At 49.2% G+C, this 7,339-nt stretch overlaps 1 long non-coding RNA gene across 1 annotated transcript in view; it reads left to right on the top strand.

Moving 5' to 3' along the window:
- Positions 1 to 6,615, top strand: part of LOC116091532 — a 6,789-nt gene extending 174 nt beyond the window's left edge. The window contains exon 2 of the long non-coding RNA XR_004119060.1: positions 6,512 to 6,615. This is a non-coding gene — a long non-coding RNA (uncharacterized LOC116091532). The remainder of the gene's footprint in view (positions 1 to 6,511) is intronic.
- Positions 6,616 to 7,339: the final 724 nt, after the last annotated feature.

Here is a 7,339-nt window from a genome sequence, read left to right on the forward strand (position 1 = left end):
AAAAAAAAAAAAAAAAAACCAACCAACCAACCAAAAAAAGTTGGCCATTCTGGCCACACCAGCTCATGGAAGTGCTTGGGGAGAGAAGATGGGTATTGGTTATGGCAGCTTCATGGTGCCTTTGGTGTCACGTGGGGCAGATTACATTTAATCAAACCGAAGCAGAGAACAGGAATAGGCATACAAAGGACCAGGGATGATGTGGGGAGACAGGAGTGGGACCCCTAGGTTGGAGGCATAAGGGTAGCGGGGACTAGCAGAAAGGGGAAAGGACAGAACAGTGGCCCCTCCCTGGCCACTGCTCCTCTGCTTTGTTGGGTTGAATCTCAAACTTCCTCCTCCTCTCTCTTGCTCTCGCCCCTCCTCCTCCTGTTCTTCCCATCTCCTCTTGTGTTGGGAGTTGAATCCAGGGCATCAGGCATGCAAGGCAAGCACACTACCAACTAAGCCACATCCTGGGTCACTCAAAATCACTGATGTCCTACAAGATTTCTGTTCTGGCTCTGGACACTGAATGACTGCTGATACTGCTTGTATCTTCAGGAACCTTTTTTTCCTTTTCATTTCCTGTGCATTGGTGTTTGCCTACATGCATATCTGTGTGAGGCTGTTGGAGTCCCTGGATCTGGAGCTACAGACACTTACTTGTGAGCTGCCATGTGGGTGCTGGGAATTGAACCCGGGTCCTCTGGAAGAGCAGCCAGTGCTCTTAACCCCTGAGTCATCTTTCTGGCCCATCGGGAAACTTTTGACAGAATCAGCATGTGGAGAGTTCCAAGTAAACTCCAGTATATTATCGGTGACCCTCTTTGAGGGCTGAGGTCGCCATCCGTTGTTAATTTGTCCAATCACCAGGTGAGGCAGCACAGCATCGGAGTCTGGGCAGCTCTGGGGCCCTGTTCTGTAGCTGGAAAGTAAGTTAGAATGGGCAGGCGGTCCAAGTTTCAGAGATTGTAGGTGACCGCTGGCCCTAGCAGGGATCCTCTGGCCCCTGCCGATGCTTGAGACACTAAGGCTAATCCTGAAGCTCTCATAGCCCCAGCCTGGCTTCCAGAGCCAACTGGGGCAGAAAGCCCAGCCCAGAGGTGAGGCGGCCCTGGGCTTTCATCCTTGAGCAGGGAGGGATGAAGATAAGGCTTCAAAGACAGCTGCCCGTAAGCACACCTTTAAAAGCTGCCGGGCCACTGATGTTTGTGTTAGTGGACTAATAGATAAGAAGTTGGGTGGGCTGCCGGTACCAAACCAACCCAGCCCTGTAGCCCTAGCCCCCAGATAAATGTGTCACCTATTAATATGGCCCCGCAGGAGAGGTCCTGCAGAGCAGGGTTTCTTTCAGTGAAGTTTAGGGCTCTGTCTCTGTTCTCCTGCAGACAGGCTTCTGGTGGCTTGTGTGGGAGGGGCAGGGACTTTCTCTGACAGCTGGCTACATATCCAACCCGAGACATGCATCGCTAGGGAGGCCGGTGGAAGGGAGAGGCATCTCTCTCTCATCTGCCCTCCACATGCCTCTATGTTAGCACCCCTTTTTATGGCTACTTTTTGATAACGCAGGCTTTGCAAGGATGGTCCTTTTTGCCAAGAACTGAAGCCGAGTAAGACCAAAGTCTCCTTTTATTGTCCCTCTTGTTCCCTCCCAGGGTTCCCTCTGCTTGGGATGAGCTTCTTTCCAGATCCTTCTCTGCAAGCATGATAGCCCCTCTACCATGAACCATTCAGAGATGTTTCCTATGGCCCCAGAGTATACACAACCATGGTGGCTATCTGATTTCAAAATTCTCACCCGGGAGAAAGCCTTGCAGTCACCTTTCCCTTGACGGCTAACTGACCTTGCCTATTCGTGGATCTGCCTGCTCTGGCATTTCATCTAAATACTCTGGTCTCTTCTTGTGCTCAGCAGGGCTGCCCTCTGTGTCAGGGCTAAGGACACTGCTTGTGAGTGGCATAATATTCTCACTCCATGATTGGTTGTTGCTGTCGGAGGGCTGTTATGACTAGGCCTGGCGGCCACACACCTTTAATCTCAGCACTTGGGAGGTGGAGGTAGGTAGCACTCCATAAGTTCGAGGCCAGCCTGGTCTCATCTTCATAGAGCATTGTAGGCCAGCCAGGGTAACAAAGTGAGATCTTGTTCCAGAAGAAAAACAGAGAGGCTTTTGTGGATATCAGAGGATAAGTGGACAGCTCAGGCATCACTGAACTCTTATCTCTGAGTGGTTAGGGCTGAGGTGGCAGGTATGTGCCACCAGGCAACTTGGGGGCAGGGATGAATATTTTTTGGGTGAATGTTTGTTTTCAGCAGTCGTGGTACAAACACAAACCTGGGTGTGGACGTGATGTGTCATGGTGGCTCTGTGTTTAATTTTTGAGGAACCATCAAGAGGCTAAAGTTTAATTTCTTTTCTTGTGGCACTTGGCAATGAACTCAGGGCCTCCCGCATGTTAGGCAAGGGCTTTGCCACATACCCAGACCTCTCAAATAAAAGGATCTTTTAAAAACACTTATTTTAGTTCGAGGCCAGCCTGGTCTACAGAGTGAGTTCCAGGATAGCCAGGGCTACACAGAGAAACCCTGTCTCGAAAATACAAACAAAACAAAACAAAACAAAAACTTATTTTATTATTTTTAAAAACTGTGTGTATATTTGTGGTAGATATGTGTATGCAAGTGCCCTCTGAGGCCAGAGGTGTCTGGTTTTCCTGCTGCTGGACCCACAGGTGGTTGTGAGCTGTCTGACATGGGTGCTGGACACTGAGTCCAAGTCGTCTGCAAGAGCAGTATGTGTTCTTAATATTTTAAAGATTTATTTATTTTATTTAGATGAGTCCACTGTTGCTGTCTTCAGATACACCAGAAGAGGGCATTGGATCCGATTAAGATGGTTGTGAGCCACCATGTGGTTGCTGGGAATTGAACTTGGGACTTCTGGAAGAACAATCAGTGCTCTTAACCACTGAGCCATCTCTCCAGCCCCCACAGTATGTGTTTTTAACTATTGTTTCTTAGCAACTGAGCTCTTTCTCCAGCTCCTAGCCCGGAGGATAATCAGACTCCTCGGTGGCTTTATTGTATGGCTGAGAACCGTTGGTAGTCTTTAGGAGTCCACCTAGAGACCCCTGGAATGTCAGGAAAATTTGTTTACCCACACTTACCTAAAAATATTCAATTGAAAGAAAAGTGTGAGCATATGCTTGTAATCCAGAATTTGGTAAGTGGAGGCAGGTGGATAAGGAGTTTAAGGCCAGTCTCGGATACATAGTAAGTCTGAGTCCGGTTTGTGCCTTATGACACTGTTTCAAAACCAAAAACAAACAAAAAGAAGTAAAAATGTTTAAATGGCTGTTTTTTTTTTTTTTTTAAAGTTTTGGAATCTCCAGTCTTTTATTTTTTGTCTTTTTGATTTTTAGAGTGTAGCCCTGGCTGTCCTGAACTTGCTCTGTGGACCAGGCTGGCCTTGAACTCAGAGGTCCACCTACCTCTGCCTCCCAAATGCTGGGATTAAAGGCATGTACAACTATGCCTGGCTAAGTCTGGCCCAAGTCTTAGCTCTGGCAAGACCCACCAGCTGTATCCAGTCTGACCCCTCCTGTCTTGTCTTTTTGACTCTATTTCTGGAGATCCCACTATGCTGGGCTGACCTTTCTTGCCTGGAGCTCAGGGGTTGAGGCAAACCATAAAAGGTTCCGTTACATTTGGCCTCTGTAGTTTCAGTTGCTGGCAAGGCAGTAGAGGGAGATGCTACTGGACAGTATGAGGGTCACCAGAAGAAGCTAGGCAGACTCCTTGCCTAGCAGCATCTTTTGTTTCTGACTAGTTGGGGCCAGAGGGGAAGGGGGCTGAGGGATACCACCAGCAGGTAATATGGCAGCCTTTCTGGGCAGTGATGGGCCTCTTTGTGGACTCAACTCTGAGAAGCACGGACTTGTTTTTTTGCTCATTTGTCCCCTGGCCTGGGGCTGTGATGGCAGGGCTCCCGGGCTTGTGTGTCTGCCTAGAGTGGCCTCAGCTTCCTGGAGTTAGAGGAACTTAATGAGCTTGTGATGGGAACTGTAAATGGTTGTCGGTCAGGATAACTTGATCTGTGACTTTGGAGGAGGGCAGTCGGAGGGGACAAGGAGGTGTTAGTGACGAGCGAGCAGATCCTAGGACCAGGCCGGGCTGTCTGCTGGCACGTCACAGATAGTAAAACTGCACTGCCCTGCCGAGCACGCGGAGACGGCGTCAGACCCAGATGTTGTAACTAATGCCGCGTGGCAAGGGTCTGGTGTCAGCAGGCCACAGTCCAGGCACCAAGGATCCCGAGCACATCATAAAGATACATTAATGGTCTGCGTGTCTTTAGAGAAATACTAATGTTGTTTTATGAGAAACAAGAGTTGAAAATATTAAAGTCAGAATTTTACGGCCTAAAACCAATTAAACAATGGAGATATGGGAAGGGAGAAGTTGCCTTTGCCCTTGGGTCTCATCGCCTTGGATGGGATGTGGGGTGTGGCCTCCCCTCTGATGACCTCTCCGTGAAGCTCAGACTCCCAAGGAGATGTTCTCCTGGGGATGTCTGGAAAGCAGAGGTGTGGGATGAATAGGTATATTGTGATAATGGGGCTGGTGTGGGCAAATACTAGGACATCCTTGGGCAAGAGAGCATGCCACAGGAGCAGAACACCTTAAAAGCCTGGCTGTCCCAGAAAAGAGAGACTTCTCGGGGGTGACTGGTGTTGTGTTTTGCTCTTTCCAGTGGGAAGGTCTACTTGCCATATGCTCCTTGTCTGAGGAACGTTTATTTTATCCTAAGGTTTTATCATCGGGATTAGCTTGAGTGACCCTGTTAGAAAGGAACAAATTTGTCTTGGGAGGCACTTTGTATGAGCAGAGTCCTGGCAGGGCACCGAAACCACAGCCTTGTCATGAGGGCCTGTCCAGAGCTCTTGGTACCCTGTTCTGGGAGAGAGGGGTTTTTCTGCTCTGGGAACTGCTGGCTGGCTGCAGTTACTGGAGCCTGATTTCTTTGCTCTATGTGGAATCTATACAGGAGCAAGGTGGAGCCTATGAGGTCTGTTCTCAGCTCTCTCTGGGCCATGATGAGGAGCGCAGGGGTGTGGGCACATGAGGGTTAGGCATTGCCAAAACTTGCGAGTCACTTGATCATGTCTTTTATGTAAGTAGGTGTTTGGGCTGCACTTCCATCACACACCAGAAGAGGGCACCGGATTTCATGAGTCTCGTTACAGCGGCTTTGGAGCATGCCTTTGAGTGCTGAGAATTGAACTCAGAACCTCAGTCAGTGGCATTTACTACATTCTCAAGTTCAGACATCACCTCTGGCTATTTGCAAACACTCCATCACACCAAAGAGAGACTTTTCAAGAGCTGCTCCCCACTCCCTCCGACACCTGGTTTACCTCGCTGGGCACTTCAGGTGGCTGAAATGGTGTAGGCTTATCTTCTTTTCCTTGGCACCACGTTTCTGGGCTCATGCTTGGCTGCTGAGGCGCTGTGACCATCTACTCCTCTCTCCAAGGGTGTGAGGTCATCTCCACTTTGATGGTGTGACCATTAGGTATGAGAGTTGAGCAGATACCTGTTTTCAGTTCTTCTGGTGTTATGAGCAGGATTTAAGACTTTCTTCCTCTCCCTCTTCCCAGGAGCCTCCTGTTGATGAATAGCAATCTTTGCCTGGTGACGGGCGTGGTAAATGATTTATAGAGTGTCATACCTGGTCTGGAGTGATCAGGTCCAAGTGTTAGGATAGGCATGAGACCTTTTTTCTCCCTCTCCATAGATGTGACCACTGCACAGCTGATCTGAACCCCCTTGGACCTCATAGAAAACTGTATCCTCTTGTGGCTTCTCCTCCCTGCTTTCTGATTAGGATGCTATTGAGTGTTGTTTCTGTTTATGACTGAATAGTATTCCCTCTTGTCAGTGAGCAGTCACTTATCTGCTTGCCTCTTGGTGAACCCCTATGAGGATGAGCCATGGTGCATCACCTGACTGATGGTGGGTGTACAGGTTGTTTCTTTCCGGTCATTATGAGTAGAGTTTGCATAGACGTCTGTGCCCAGAGTTTTTGTGGGCATGAGTTTTCTTTAGAGGGTAAATCTGCAGCCACAGGCAGGGTGGCTCCCCAGAATGACATAGTGAAGTGCCTTTTGGCAATGACATCTTCCACCTTCCTGCCAGAGAACACGAGCACACTGGCTGCCTTTCTGCCACCTGATACTTCCTGTCAGGTCTTAGCCATTCCTGTGGGTGTTTATCCCAATGCAAAATCCAGAAAACAGACTCAGAGTGATGAAATGAGCTGTCTGAGACTTTACAGTGGCCAAGCAATACCAGTGGTCCATGCTGTGCCTCTCGGCACCCGTATCTCAGGCCAGGCTATCTAGGCTGGCAATTGTGCTGTGGGATCCCCTGTCCACCACTGCTCCTACAGCCCTAGTGTCCCCTGCTGTCTGATGACTCTCTGTGCCTTGTCTTCACTCTGATTTTTCTGTTCTGCTCTCTCCCCAGGGCCTTTGCACATGATGGACACTCCTATTCACTTTTCAGGAACTGCCTACTTTGTCCATGTATTCCTTTGGCATTCATGAAGAAAAACTCTTTCAAGGTGACAGCAATGGTCGGGATCTAGCTTGCTTGCTTTCTTTCTTTTTTTTCGAGACAGGGTTTCTCTGTATAGCCCTGACTGTCCTGGAACTCACTCTGAAGACCAGGCTGGCCTCGAACTCAGAAATCTGCCTGCCTCTGCCTCCCAAGTGCTGGGATTAAAGGCGTGCCCCACCACCACCCGGCGGGATCTAGCTTTCTGTAAGGGATGGGAGGACAGATGCTATGTCTGTCTGATTGGCTGTGAGATCTTCCTTGGAGTCCATCTGGTGACATGGAGCACAGCATAGGCCCCTCACTTGCCCTCAGCATCCTCTCTAGGACTGGAAGGAAAGCCAAGCATCCACCTCAACCAGTGGTGGCACTGCCAGGGCCCTCCAAAGCCCAGATGAGCTAGACATTGGCTGAGCACAGTGAAACTTTGAAAGTTTGAAACCATGAAGCTTTGGTGCCTCCCAACCCCAGGGAGTGAGGGGAGTATCCCATACTCTCGGACCAGATGCTGGGGTTTTTTGCAGGACCTACAAATGCCCTGGCCTCAGCATCTGCTCCTGGAGTTGGAGAATCTGGGCACCCTCTGTATTACAGTCCCTTCTTGGGCATGGTCAGGCTGGGTTTGGCCTGTGTGGTCTGCAGCATCTATGCTTCTTTCCCAACACGCACGGTTACATAAACGATGATAACACTTCATAAACATTTTTCTAACATGCGGAATGTTTGACATGATTTCAG

The sequence above is a fragment of the Mastomys coucha genome, unplaced genomic scaffold, assembly GCF_008632895.1.
Source record: "Mastomys coucha isolate ucsf_1 unplaced genomic scaffold, UCSF_Mcou_1 pScaffold15, whole genome shotgun sequence".
Classification (NCBI taxonomy): domain Eukaryota; kingdom Metazoa; phylum Chordata; class Mammalia; order Rodentia; family Muridae; genus Mastomys; species Mastomys coucha.